Raw genomic sequence first — 15,734 nt, forward strand, 5'->3', positions numbered from 1 at the left:
GCTGTAAGCCTCTAGCCTATTAGGTCTCTTGTCAGCTCTCTGAGGATTGCAGCTGGGTGGGGCTGCCCTCAGGCACAGGAGCACCCAATTGTTTCAGGCTTTGGAAGGTGGGGCAAACCTCCTATGTGGGTCTTTGAGAAGCACAAGTCTTCTGCAGCTGACAAGCCCTGTTGCCCACAGGTCCACACACACAGTCAATACAGTCCTGCCCCCTGTGAGCGCCCCGACCTCCCCAAGCGGACCCAGTCTCACCATGGCGGGAGCCCCACACACTCCGCCACAGCCCCACACTCTCCACCCGCTCCTTGTGCACACCCTGCCCGCTCAAGTCGGCTCAGTTGCCAGGCCACAGAGAATCCAGTCACCAATCTATGCAGGCCCACACGTTGCCTGAGGGCTTGTTGTTGGGTGGGGCCAGTCTCTAGGGTGGGCTGCCTGCCCTGGCTGAGCTTGATTAAATCGGTGCTCTAGTGGGTGGAGCAGACCCTGGGCTAGCAGGCCTCAGGGAGAACTCCAATGGCGTCTGTGTCAGCATGCTCACACCAGGCCACAACAATGGCCGCCGCCAATGTCCCAGTCCCTGGAGAGGTCTCACCCCTCACCGAGATGCACTCAGGGCCTATTAGGTGAGTCTCTTTTCACGAAAGCACTGTGCACCTTTCTTTCTGGTGATTTTAGGATGCTTTCTGGAACGGGTGAGTTTGTGCGCGTGCCCTTTAAGAGCCAGTTTTAGTTTCTTTGTGAACTGGGTTTTCTGGGGGTACTCCCCAGTGCTTTAGTAGCAGGCACAGTCAGATATTATGCCGCTGGTGTCGATTGTGCTGGGTCCACAAAATGCCCACAGCGGGGGCGCTCCCCGGCTCAGGACCCCGTGCCTCCAGGGAGGGTGCGTACCTGTGAGCTGCTCCCGGCGGCCATAAAGCTGGCGTCTTGTGAAGGCAGCGTTTTTCCTCTCCGGAAGGGGGTCTCTGCCTCTTCTACCCCAGTTAGGATTGTCCGTTGTTGCAGGAGTTCCTCTTATCCAGTTTTCAGTTCTGTTTCAGGGGTAATTTTTCCACGAGTAGTTGTAAATTGGCTGTGTCCACGGGAGGAGGTGAGTTCAGAGTCTGCCTACGCCGCCATCTTGACCTACACCCCTCAGGTACTGCAAATCTTAAAGAAGGTGATAAAACAATCAGAGTTTTCCAAACTTTTTGATCATGGGATACTTTTACTTTAAAACTTCACAAAACTCAACTCAATTCAACAACAACAAAGGACTTTTTTACAACAGGCAAAGGACTAGAATAGATATTTCTCCAAAGAAGATATACAAAATCCAACAAGCACATGAAAAGATGCTCAACATAACTAATCATTAGGGAAATGCAAATCAAAACCACAATGAGAGACCACCTCACACCCATTAGAGTGACTACTATCCAAAAAAACAGTAAATAACAAATATTAGTGAGGGTGTGGAGAAATTGGAACCCTTGTGCACTGTTGGTAGGAATGTAAAATGGTACAGCCACTATGGAAAACAGTATTGCAGTTTCTCAAAAAACTAAAAATGGAATTACCATATGATCCAGCAATTCCACTCCTGAGTATATACCCAAAACAATTGAAAGCAGAGTCTTGAAGAGATATTTGTACATCCTTGTTCATAACAGTATTATTTACAATAGCCAAAAGGTAGAAGTAACCCAACTGTCCATTTATAGATGAATGGATACACAAAATGTGGGATAAACATACAATGGATTATTTTTCAGCCTTAAAAAGTAAGGAAATTCTGACACGTTACACCATGAATGAAACTTAAGGACATTATGCTCAGTGAAATGTCAGTCACAAAAAAACAAATACTGCATGATTCCACTTATATGAAGTACATAGAGTAGTCAAATTCATAGAAAAAGAAAATAGAATGGTGGTTGTCAGGGGCTGGGAGGAGATGGGAATGGGGAGTTAGTGTTTAATGGGTATAGAGTTTCAGTTTTCCAAGAGGAAGAGTTCTGGAGATTCGTTGCACAACAACGTGAATTTACTTGACACTACTGAACTGTACACTTAAAAACGGTTAAAATAGTAAATTTTTTGTTATGTGTATTTTACCACAATTAAATTTTTAAAAAAACTTTACAGAAAAGTATCTTCATAAAAAATATTTTTAAAAACAATTCCAAGACAATTTCATGGTGTATTGCTCCCAAGAGCACATACATGGGAGCAAAGCCATTCTTACACAAAGAAGTGGTGATGGTTTTTTCCTTTGCTGTGAAATTTCCAGCATAGTAAGTTTTAGAATAATCAGTGTAACATAGTGCCCACTTGTTTCTTCTTACTTAAGAGTGGATGAAAATCACACAGTTACATTTTGTTTACTGATGGATAACTCTTAACATTATATTATTACATTGACCTTTTCTTTCCATCTTTAAATATATGGTGTCAGAGAATGATGATATGGAGAGAAAGTTCAGGCTTGGTAAATAGCAACCATCTCCCTCTACCTATTCCCCTAATTTAGTAGCCACAACACATAGCCCCAAGGAGACCTCTAAGGGCAAGTGTAGCCTTCTAAGGATCTAGCAATAGTGGATAAGGTGCTAGCTACCAAGGTTTGGGGGAATTTATCCAATCTGAGAAAAATTCTCTGAATCTCCAAACCTTCTCTTTCACTTCTGATCACATATTCTAAGAGACAATAAAAACTCAGTTATAATCCTACTACTGGGATTTGTAGGCTTCCATCCCATCACATCATCTCTCAGCAGCTATTGTCCTCTCTGAAACCTGGGGCCAGTACCAGAACAGCCTTCTTGGAGCCACTCTGAAGAGTAATGAATAGAAATGAGTTATAAATATAAAATGATGTATAAATCTTTTAGCACCAGAGACTTGGGATGTTTTAAGTACACAAAGGACAGACTAATAAGACTATCAATTCTGTCTCCGATGTATAGACGTTTAGAAAGTGGGATCCCATCCATCCCTGGCAACTAGAGGCTCAGTTTAAAAAAAAAATCTATGATTTCCATCAATGAAGAGAAATGTGCCCTTTTGTCTTTCTTTCTTGGGCTAATTTAATGAATTTTCCTGTAAATGCTAAGGCCATGTGAGGTGGGGATACATTTTATCTGCAATGTAGCTAGACTCATTATGGACAATTTTCTTAATTCAGAGAGTGTTCAGTTCTACAGAGATACTGCTCTGCTAGCATCTGGTTACATGAGAGGCATCATATTGAGTGAATATTAATGATAAGGTTGTTTGCATAATATATAGCTAATATACTGAAAAAAATCCAATTCAAATTAAAAAGAATCAAGGCTGACAGTTTTAAAACCTTAATGCGGTACTATTTTCAACTGTGTTGAGTTTTAATATTGAATAACTTGGTCTTCATTAAGGACCCAATATTTAAAATTACATTTCTCTGGGGGTTCTGAAAATATGATAAAAGTTGACTAATAGTCTCTCTGTTGTTGAAGTAGTGAGCAACTCTCAGCTGTGCCCAATTCCCTTTATGTAACTCTTTCAAAACAATCTGTGGGCTTATACCCACCAAAATTTTACTTGTAAGTAAGAAATCCATGTTAAAGAGGCATTTGTGTTTATGTGCAACTAATTTAAGGACCTTTGCATAGAATCTTATGACATAGAGTTAATAAAAAGAGAAAATGGTTTAACTAGTAGGCCTGAAACCAAAAGTACCTTCCTAGTCTATTGGAAGAAACATGTGTTGGCCCAATCAGCTGAATCATTACCATGCTAATGCAGTACACTGGTATTTTGGTCTTCAATGTCCAGCCCTCTACTTTTTGAGGAAATGAGGGAAAGGAGAGGCATGTCCCTGCATGTCTAGTCCCTGCAGCAAAGTTGCTGGTACCCCAATCCAAATACTTCTTCTTCTTAACTTCCCATTCGTATGCTGGTCTGGAGTCCTAGAGAAAATATTTCAGCCGTTGAGGGAAATGAGATAGCAATAGAGACATTTTTCTCTTCATTGTCCTTTATAAGCCTGAGAAACAATGTTTATACAGCCTTCTTGGGTGTAAAAGAAATAATGAAGTAGACTAGCTTCCCTTTTTTTACTGTAAATCAGAGCTGAGCTAACAAAACACTTTCCAGAAGAAGGGAGTAAAATATTCCTCATTTCTACTTTCATTTCTCTTCTTCTTTCTCAGAGCCTCCCTTTCTCCTCTGACTAGCCTATACACCAGGAGATAAATGCAAAGGTACATGATACAGACAGAACGCTGGTTGTAATGGAGGAAAGGACCTCAGAGAAGCCATCATGTTACAGATAAGCAAACTTATTCTCAGTTACCAAGTGACTTCTCTTCATTTTGGCATCATCACCCAGATAAATGAAGCCTATCTCATCTCCAATAAATTGTCAGTGACTTTTCTTCTTCAAAATGGCAAGTCTTCTCATCATTTCAAAGCAAAGACCCTATGAAAATACTAGGTACTTTCCTACAGAGATGCATTAGATTAAGGAATAATAGCAGGTCAACTCTGACCTCTAGATCCGAAAGAAGAGTTTCAGTGATTACTATAAAAATATTTCAATTACTTAGTGAGAAAAAAATCTCTATTTGCATTTGTGAATCATCACTGCCATTTCTAGTTAAAATGTTTTTCTCCCTAGTGATTCTTGACTGGAAAGAGGTCAATAGAAATGCATAGACACACACATTCACAAGAAACCTTACTTCTGAGCCCATAATGGGTTCTAAAGACTTTTCTGTATAGTCTTGAAGACAAAAATTTTAAAGGCAAAAATCAATTTCAAAACCCAATTTTCAGATTATAAAGGGTTAATTCCTTTTCTTCTGACCTGATTAAAACTTTGGAGGCCCAGCTACAGCAAGAGTCTTATCATAGTCCATTTAGCATGGACTAGCCCTCTCTAATTACGGCTTTAAAATGTTTTCTAGGCTTCATGCACTTGCCCAGAAAAGAGCAGTTTGAGGAATAATAATAAAGTATCCTTTAAAGAAAAGAGAAACTTGCCCCTTCCAAAATTCAAGTCTTTGTGGCTTTTCACAGAAATCTGGCTCTTTCTCACAACACTTTGTGGTCAGGGCAAAAATCAATGTCAGTAGTAGCAACGTAAACTATATTATTCAATGACCTAGGCATAGAGATGGTTCTTTCTAGTTTCAAGAAGGGAAGAATGCCAGGACCACGAGCATTCCCAAGTGAAACGCTGTGCTTGATGCACTTATTGTAGGAGTTGGATGATGTTTCAGGGAACAGATGCCAGGAGTTTTGTTTTGTTTTCTTTTTAATTTCATCATGCTTTTAAAACCATTTTTCTTTCCACAGGCCCCATTAATGCCTTTGAAAAGGTCCATTCTCCTGAGTCATCCAAGAGGATGGAGAACAGTGTGAGCTTTGAGCTGAATAGAAGATTCTCCCTCCTCTCACTGGTAAGAAGTGGCTCTCTAAGTGCCTTAAATGTTCAACCTTCAATTAATTCCACTCACACTATACCCCCACTGGTAATGAAGACAAATAGTGCTGCTGTCTTTGGGGACAGCCTCAATGTTTACTTCTGGTAACAGCCAAGGATATACTGCTCAGACTCGGAACTACAAAAATCATTTTGGAGAATAAATTTTTGACTCTCTACCTCCTTTTTTTCTTTGCCACCAAAGAGGAGGATCACAGTAATGGTTAAGAAAGCTGAAACAAGGAGAGAGGGCACGAAAAACCTGAATTCCCTGTTAATCTGACTTCAGATACCCTATTATGTAGTTAATTGCAACTGTTACTTATCAAGTATGGCAGATCCCCTCACCCCCACCAGCACACTCGTATCCCCTCAGCCCATATATTTCAGTGCCCTGCCAACTGCCAGCATCTGCCTATCTTTGTCCTTGGGCTTTCTCTTGCCTTAAACTCCTCAGCACTTCTACTCCCCCATACAAACATGAGGCCAGAAATGCCAAGAAATAAATGCCTCCCTACAAGAATAGCCTTTGACCAGTGACTGACAGAAGTTGGTTAATAAATATCTCAGTGCCCTTGTTCCTCAGGTGGGATAACTCTGAGGTCCTCGTGAGATTAAGCTCCAGTTGCCCACAATAATAATAATACAACTTTATTGTTGTATTGTATTCCACTCTTTGTTTCACTTCCCCATTCTACTACTGTGTCTCCTGGCATCGCACCCTAAATAAACTACTTACACTTGAATCTATGTCTATAAGTCAGCTTCTAAGACACAGTTTTGGGATGTGAACTCTAAAAGAAGAGGATGAGCTGCTTTGTTAGATGGGGTTCATATATATACAATCCATCCTCTTCTATACATCTCCATTAATGGATGTTAGCCTTTTATGGCAGCTTTTCTCCTTATGATTAAATTTTACCTGATTTAATTTGGATATAAATGGTGAGACTGTCTCCTGCCTCATACTCCAACACCTGCTTCATCTCCCCCTGTTCCATATTGATGGGTCTTCTGATGACCACCCCTACCCTGCCTATAGGTTTAGCTTCACTCAACTTCCGAGTCCTCATAAAGGTCTTCCAACACACACATACACACACACACACACACACACACACACACACATATCCAGGAGTTCTTAACATTTTTTATGCTATGAAATCTTTTGGCAGCTTGTGGACACATCTCAGAATGCTTTTAAATTGATAAAATAAATTATATAGCATTACAAAGGAAAAGAATTACAATGAAATATGATTGGTAACTTGGACTCCAGATAAGAGTATATTCCTGTACACATACACACAGGCTCGAGGAACTTCAGACCTTATCGTTTCTCTTCATTCCCCCCATAAGGCAGTGAGACTTGCAATTAAATCGTGGTTTCACACAATTGTTGACTTCCAGGACTCTTCAGGCTCTCCAGTGCCAAGAACAGAGTAAAGATTTTATGCCCCAGGAGAGAAGTCTTGCTTATCCATGTTGCTCTTGATTTAATGTGTCACCTCTGCCTTTTTTTTCCCTTTTCTAGGTAGGACCCACTCATACTAGTGCCCCCTCTATGGACTGCTCCGTCACCTGGCTAGATTTCTGCCCTGACATGAAATTGTTGCCTGTCTTGGATCCCTGCTTGGTTCTTATGGCCTTAAATCTTTCAGCATTTCCTCCAGTATGCTTCCTTACTATACCCCTAGCTCACTAGTTAAGGCCCTCCTGGTTATGAACAGAAATACCATTTATGATGTCTGTAAAATACTTCAGCATGGACTGCCTGACGCAAATGTGTCAGTTTTCATCTACCCTTAGGAGCGATCAGTGATCCTAATCAGGAGTCCATATCCCAGGAATGGTGAGGTAACAATTAATAAGAAAGACCATTCCAAGGATGGCTACTACAAATGTCTCCACTATATTTATCTCCCATCAACACTAAAAGTTTTGCTAATTAGCATAATCAATGGTAGAACTGGATTTTCATTGGTGAAATTTATAGCTTTCTAATTAGGCTTAAGAGATGTTAGAATTGGGCTCTCATAGGTGAAATTGGTGGTATTCAAGATGTGTTTATTGGCTAAAATAACTTAAAGATACTACCCATCTTTGAGTAAACAAGGTATGAGAATCTAGCAAGCCCTTGACATTTACCATTAGTTTTGGTACATGTTTCACCCTAAACCCAGAACCCAGTTGTTGTTCTGGAAGATTCCTGATCACCTCTTTATAGTGGATGCTAAGTCAATCCCGCCACTACAATAGTATGTATTTGTCTCAGGTGAACATTTTATGCAAGTTACTTATGGAGCACCAGAAAGAACAGAATTCTAGGATTTCTTTAGTTTGGGATTATATGGCTCTTATTGCCTGCTTGTTAATAAATGTCTGTGTGTGTAGCAGGATTTGGTCTGAGACTTTCTTTTATTACCAAGTTGTAGGAGAGATGCCAACCCTCACCTACCTCTAAGTTTTGGTGGTTCCTGAGAGCTTCCAAAATGAACCCAAGAATTGTGATCATCAAATTACCTGACCTCTTCACCCTACTGCTTGATCACAGAATAATATAGATTTCTCATTATGCACCAGACCATCTCGTTGACTACCCTGACGCCAACCATTTTCCACAATGAGGATTGGGATTTTTTCATCGCATCGGGCTTCCCTCTTTGGTCCCAAGTCCAGTCTTGAGTGAGTCTTGCCTGACCTTCATCTTGTCCTGGATGGTAGGTTACTGAATCATTCCCATTCAGCATATTATGGCTGGTTCCTTACCATTACTGGTGTCAAATTCGTTCATTCATTCAGCTCTGTTATGGCTGGTTCTTCACCGTTACTGGTGTCAAATTCATTCATTCATTCATTCAACAATTATTAATTGAACACCTTCTATGTACTATGTAGGGTTCTTGACCCAGGGGATATTTCAGTCAATGAGACAGATAAGATCTTGTGAGTAAAGATAAATAAAAGAGTGAACAAATTAATAAAATAACTTCATATAGTAATAAGTGCTGTGAAAAAATAAAATAAGATTATGAGATGTGGCGTTATACCAGAGGGTTGGCTATTTTGGAAAGGAAGGTCGAAGAAAGCCATTCTGAGGGTTAATAAGGAGTACACTAAGCAAAGCTCTTATAATTCTTTGCATCTGAGCCCTCCAGAGTTATAATAGGATTACTAATCAGTGTGATTTGCAATGAAGGGTGGCTCTGAAAGATCCAAAGAGTTCATTTTTAATCTTTTAGGAACAGCCAGATCCTCATCAGTACCTATACCTCACCCCAAGGTTTAACCAGAGTGAAAGAATCCCTTAAAGAACAAGATCCATTTAGCTTTCTTTGAAGCAATATAATGCACAATTAGCACTTTGATTTTTTTCACTGAAGTGATCAGTTGGATCCATTTGTATAAACTGATTGGTTTAGCATTTTGTAGTCCAGAAATAGACAAAGAAAATCAGTGGAAACTCAGTTTAACTTAATTAGTATTGATGGAGCACTGAGAATCATAAAATCTGAGATGTAGAGGGCCTTTAGAGATCAATGTACCTAGGAAGAAAACGAGTTCCAGAAAATTAACCCCAAAATGCTCACCTTGCACACTAAAAGCTCTCATGTTTATCTTGCTACTTACCCATAAATGTTTTTCAAAGATTCTTGGTATTTATATCTCACTTACTGTAAAATAGTTTGTCATGAACTGTTTTTAATTTTTAAATATAAAAATAATGTAAGAACACTAAAGTTAAAAAAATAGAAAAATCAGCTACCAATCTACTGCTATCAGTTTTATATTTATCTTTTGCATTTAGTGCATTAAAATATTTACATTATTTTAACCATAGAGTGCATAAAATTTAATATCATGCTTTTAAAACCTAGCATTATATGCCTTTCCATATTGCTATATAGTGTCTGTGTTTTCTTTAATGCCTATAAAATATGCCAGTGAGCAGTTATACCCTAATTTAATTAGCAAGTCTCCTATTTTACCTCTTGGGCTGTTTTTAATTTTCATTGTTATTTGAAAAATATATTAATGCATAAGAATTTTCCAGAATTTGGATTATTTCTGGGATTATTAGTCCCAGAAGGAAAATTACTATACCGAAAGATTTGAATACTTTTATAGTTCTTAAAAACTAAAGCTGTTACATTCTATAATGTTTATAGTAATATTCAAAGCAGCACTAATATAGAGGGGTATCAGATTTAACATATACTTACCAGCATTCAGTTTTAAGGCTTTACTAATTAAGTGAGTGAAAAATGTTACCACTTTTTTATTGAACATTTACTTTTTGAATTTTCTCTTTTGTGAATTGTCTGTTCACATCTTTTTCCTGTTTATTTGTTGATCTTAGAATTGATCCATTTGTTTGTACCCTTTATAGATTAGAGATGTTCACCCTCAGGCATTTTTGCTACAAATATTTTTCCCAGATGGCTTATTTTCTTTTGTATATAATATACAGAATTATTTGTCCATATTTTTCTTTGTGACTATTTCTATCTCTCTTATACTTAGAAAGTCAGCATCCTCTGCAAAATTTTTGATAAATGATTAATTCAATTCAATTTCTTTCCATTCTATGTTTGTTAGATTTTGTTTCTTTATTTATATTAGGAGCTTATTTATATAAAACTTTTCATTAATATTTAGTGTGACGTATATGTTCATTTTATTGTCCATTTGCTAATGAATTATCTCAATTTTATTTGACTATCCTTCTTTTCCTATCTTTTTTTTTTAAATTTTTTGTTTATTGCAGTAACATTGGTTTATAACATTGTATAAATTTCAGGTGTACATCATTATACTTCTATTTCTGTATAGATTACATCATGTTCACCACTCAAATACTAATTGCAACCCATCACCACACACATGTGCCGAATTATCCCTTTCGCCCTCCTCCTTCCCCCCTTCCCCTCTGGTAACCACCAATCCAATCTCTGTCTCTATGTGTTTGTTTATTGTTGTTATTATCTACTACTTAATGAAGGAAATCATACAGTATTTGACCTTCTCCCTCTGACTTATTTCACTTTGCATAATACCCTCAATGTCCATCCATGTTGTCACAAATGGCTGGATTTCTTATGGCTGAGTAGTATTCCATTGTGTATATATACCACATCCTCTTTATCCATTCGTCCCTTGATGGGCACTTAGGTTGCTTCCAAGTCTTGGCTATTGTGAATAATGCTGCAATGAACACAGGGGTGCATGTATCTTTATGCATTGGTGTTTTCAAGTTCTTTGGATAAATACCCAGCAGTGGGATGGCTGGATCATATGGTAGTTCTATCCTTGATTTTTTGAGGACTCTCCACACTGTTTTCCATAGTGGCTGCACCAGTTTGCACTCCCACCAGCAGTGTATGAGAGTTCCCTTCTCTCCACATCCTCTCCAACACATCTTAAAGATATAAAATGATTATTTATATTTATATACAATATTTCTATATATTTTAATAGCTTTATTGAGGTATAGTTGACATACAATAAATGCACCTACTTAAAAATGTACCACCACCATAATCAAAATACTGAAGATATCCATCTCCCCCTAAAAGTTTCCTTGTGCTCTTTTGCATTCTCTCCCTCTTGTCCCTCTTGCCCTTCACAGCCCCTTCCTCTCATCCCCAGGCAACCACCAACCACTATAGATTGTATTTTTCGGAATTCTGTATACATGTAATCATACAGAATGTACCCTTTTGGTCTGGCTTATTTCACTCAGCATAAGTATTTTGAGATTCATCCGTGCTGTAGTGTGTATCAATAGTTCATTCATTTTATTGCTGAGTAGCATTCCACTGGATGGGCATACCCCAAATTGTTTATGCATTCTTCTGTCGATGGACATTTGGTTCATTTCGTGTTTTTGGCCATTACAAATAAAGCTGTTATGAACATTCATGTACGAGTATTTGTATGGACATATGCTTTCACTTCTCCTAGCTAAATATTTAAGGGTGGAATGGCTGAATCATATCATTAGTGTGTGTTTAACTTTTTAAGAAACTGTCAAACTCTTTTCCAAAGCGGTTGTCTCATATTATATTCCCATCAGCAGTGTGAGTTCCAGTTCATCCACATCCTCACTAACACATAGTATGATCAGTCTTTTTAATTTTAGCCATTCTTAGTGAGTGTGTAATGATATCTCACTGTGGCTTTAATTTGCATCTCCCTGATAATTAATGATGTTGAGCATCTTTTCATCTGCTTATTTGCCATCTATATATAAAAGTTTAGAATGATAATGTTCTCTTGATGAACTGACCCTGTTACCATTATGAAATAATCATTATTTTCCATGATAAAATTCTTTCCTCTGAAATATTTGATATTAATATAGCCACTCAAGTTTTATTGGAGTAGCATTAGCATGGTATACTTTTCCATTCTTTTACTTAACCTTTCTGTATCTATATTTACAGTAAGTTTCCTGTGGACTTTTGAATTTTTATCCACTCTAACAATCTCTTTTATTTGGAGCAATTAAAACTTTTAAATTTAAAATAATTATTGATATGGTTAGATTGAAGCCTATGATCTTACTATTTGTTTTCTATTTTTCCAAACTATTCTTTGTTCTCTTTTTCCTTTTTCTATTTTTTTTTGGATTAATTGAATATTTCTTATTCCAATTTATCTCCTTTGTTAGATTATTAGCTTGTAACTCTGTTTTCTTATTTTAGTGATTGCTGTAGGGTTTATAGTATAGATCTTTAACTTATCTGTTTACTTTCAACTGTCTACCACTCACATATAACTGTATACAACTGCACATATAGTAGAAATCTTACCATAGTATACTTATATTTATCCCCTCCAGGTCTGCATGTGTGTTATTATTTTTCAAACAGTTAATTATCTTTTTATTGTGGTAAAATATGCATAACATCAAATTTACTATCTTAACCATTTTTTTTTAATTTTTTGTTTACTGCAGTAACATTGGTTTATGACGTAAAAATTTCAGGTGTACATCATTGTACTTCTATTTCTGCATAGATTGCATCATGTTCACCACCAAAATACTAATTACACCAATTTGTAAAGGTACATGCACCCCTGTGTTCATTGCAGCGTTATTCACAATAGCCAAGACTTGGAAGCAACCTAAGTGCCCATCAAGGGACGAATGGATAAAGAAGCTGTGGTATATATACACAATGGAATACTACTCAGCCATAAGAAACGATGAAATCCAGCCATTTGTAACAACAGGGATGGACATTGAGGGTATAATGCAAAGTGAAATAAGTCAGAGGGAGAAGGTCAAATACCGTATGATTTCCTTCATTAAGTAGTAGATAATGTCTTAACCATTTTTAAGTGTACAATTCAGTGGCATTAAGTACATTCACATTGTTGTGCAATAATCACCACTATCCAACTCCAGAAATTTTTTATCATCCCAAACTGAAACTCTGTACCCATTAAACAATAACTTTCCATTGCCCCACTCCCCAGCTCCTGGCAACCACTATTCTGCTTTCCGTCTCTATGAATTTGACTACTCTAGATTCCTCATATAAGTGGAATCATACAATATTTGTCTTTTTTTGTGTCTGGCTTATTTCACTTAGCATAATGTCTTTAAGATTCATCCATGTTGTAACATGAATCAGAATTTGGTTCCTCTTTAAGGTTGAATAATACTCCATTATATGGATATACCATATGTTGTCCATCCACTCACCTGACAATGGACATTTGGGTTGTTCCCAACTTTTGGCTATTGTGAATAATGCTGCTATGAACATTGGTGTACAGATATCTGAGTTTCTACTTTAAATTCTTTTGGGTATATACCTAGAAGTGGAGTTGCTGGATTATATGGAAATTCTATGAAAAATAGTTAATTTACTTTTTAAAAGATTTAAATAAAAATTTAAATTGTGATTTAAATTTTAAAATCGTCTATATTTACCCAGGTAATTACCATTTCTGGAGCTCTGCACCCCTTTGTGAAGATTAATATTTCCAAATGTATCTTTACAAAGGTTAGCTATTTGTTCTCAAAGTTAAACTCCAGAATAAAATTGTCAATTTCCAGAAAAAAAATCATTTAAGATTAAGAATTGAATTCCAGGTAATCTAAAACATAATTTGGAGAGAACAATGAGAAAATATTTGGTCTTTCCTTCTGGTAATATGTCACAATTTTCCATTTATTTGGGTCCTCTTTCCAGTGTACCAATAAAATTTTGCAGTTTTATTTATTCAACGTCTACACATCTTTTCTTGTGTTTATTCCTTCTGCTTTTAAAGGCATTATATTTCTATTGAATGGATCTTTTTAAAATTATGTTTTATTTCTCTTTATAATGAATGCACAGAGTACTATTGACTTCTGAGTATTTATCATATACTGTTACTATGATTAAGATTTCATTAAGGCTAGAGATTGTTATTTTTAGCTGAATTCCTTGGATTTCTAGGAGTATAATCAAGTCATCTCAAAATAATAATTTTGTGTATTATTTTCTTTTACTCCTATTTCTTTTACATGACTTACTACATTAATAAAAGTTTCCAAAATGCTACTATATAAAAACAATCAATGTATATGTTTGTTGTTATTGTTCCTGAGTTTACAGTGACTTCCTCTAGAGATCTGCTATTGACAATAATGATGACAGGTTTATGATAAGGACTATTAATTATATATATATTAATGGGAAAGCCTTCCATTCCTTTTAAGAAATATCTTTAAATGTTCAATTTTAGCAAATGCCTTACTGCAGTTATTATATTATCGACATAATTATATTAAGGCATGTCCTTATATTTCTGCATTCCTAAGATAAGCCTTGCTTTACTATAGTAGGTTATTCTTGTATTGTATTGTTAATAGTCTCTATGTTAGTATCTTCTTTAAGGTGTTAGTTAATGTGCAGTATTGGTTTTGGGTATTCTCTGCAAAGAGGCAGAGAACCTTGTGCTACTGCATAACTAGTCTTGAGGGGAGAAAATCCATAAGAAAAAATGGGTGGTGGCCTTATTAAACATCAAAGGACAATTTTTTTGCAGCATTTTTCTCACCATAGGCCTAAGAGGTTGCATTCCCTAAAATTACAGTGATTAGCATAACTATGGCTGGCAAATAGAAAGACCAGCTAAAAAATGGGAAACTTAGGTAAAATTATTGAAAATAGGTTTCTGCCTATCCCCTTGCTGCTCCTGCAGCCAAAAAGAGAGAGAGAGAGCACTAAATCCATTTTTAGGACAGAAACAGACTCCTCTCTGCAGTACCCACATAGACCTGTCCATACAATCTGGGTGGAGTGGGAAGCAGTGGCAAGAAAGTGTTTTAAACTTTAGAATATACATTTTAAAACTACTATCTCAAAACCAAGGTTTATAAAAACAACATTATTGAGAAATTTCTCTAAAAGTGGAAAAGTAAACGATCCCATCTCTTAATTCGCCACCACCTTCCATGCTTTCCTATTACTCTGTGGCAGTTTATTGGAAACAGGAATTATTTTTTTGGTTGTTTTGTTTTGTTTTTGTCTTCATATCCCCAAAGCTGAGGACACATTAAGCATTCTATAAATACCCAAATAAATTAAGAGAAAAATTGGGCCACAATACATGGGTACTAAAGATCAACAAAATAGGGCTTAAAACAATATGACAAGTGAAACAATTGGAGAACCATTTTTTTGTCCTATCAAATGAAATAAAATGGGGGAATAAAAACATAATTTTACTTGCTGTAAATTTACTTTAACCATGTATTAATATATTAACAGATTTAGCCAGTACTTGAGTCCATTTTCTTATACTGATAATTCAGGAATGTTTATTTTATAATCCAAATGCAGTCCCTTTGGCAATTGAAGTTGCAGGGATAACACCTCTTTTGTTGACATAAACCATGGGAACTTCAGTTGCACGATCTCATTATCTGATTACAGCTATGACTTTGAAGTAATCTCTCAGAATGAGCACTTTTGGAAGAGTTGATGCTCAGAGGCCAAGCCCAGGGTTGTAGAGGAGGATTTGCAAAGGTATTCATTAACCCTGTTCTCTTTTGGCTTTCTCCTGCTTTATTCCATTAGTGCTTCATTTAGTTTCTCATCAGGGAAGAAACTACGGTAGGATTGATTTTAGTCCTGCACACAAAGAGCACGCATCCAATATTGCTTTGCCAGGTGGTCACTGGGAGCGCATCAGTGGACTGCACTGCACACTGTTCCACAGGGATCCCTGGCACCGTGAGGAGTTCAATTCTATAAAATCCTCTTAAAAAAGAATTCCATAA

General features: G+C 36.9%; 1 long non-coding RNA gene across 1 annotated transcript in view; it reads left to right on the top strand.

Moving 5' to 3' along the window:
- Positions 1-395: 395 nt before the first annotated feature.
- Positions 396-15,734, top strand: part of LOC147911992 (uncharacterized) — a 73,919-nt gene continuing 58,580 nt past the window's right edge. The window contains exons 1-2 of the long non-coding RNA XR_015550461.1: positions 396-626; positions 5,323-5,426. This is a non-coding gene — a long non-coding RNA (uncharacterized LOC147911992). The remainder of the gene's footprint in view (positions 627-5,322; positions 5,427-15,734) is intronic.

Source organism: Ceratotherium simum, chromosome X (genome assembly GCF_057802395.1).
Source record: "Ceratotherium simum simum isolate JZ-2026a chromosome X, ASM5780239v1, whole genome shotgun sequence".
Classification (NCBI taxonomy): Eukaryota; Metazoa; Chordata; class Mammalia; order Perissodactyla; family Rhinocerotidae; genus Ceratotherium; species Ceratotherium simum.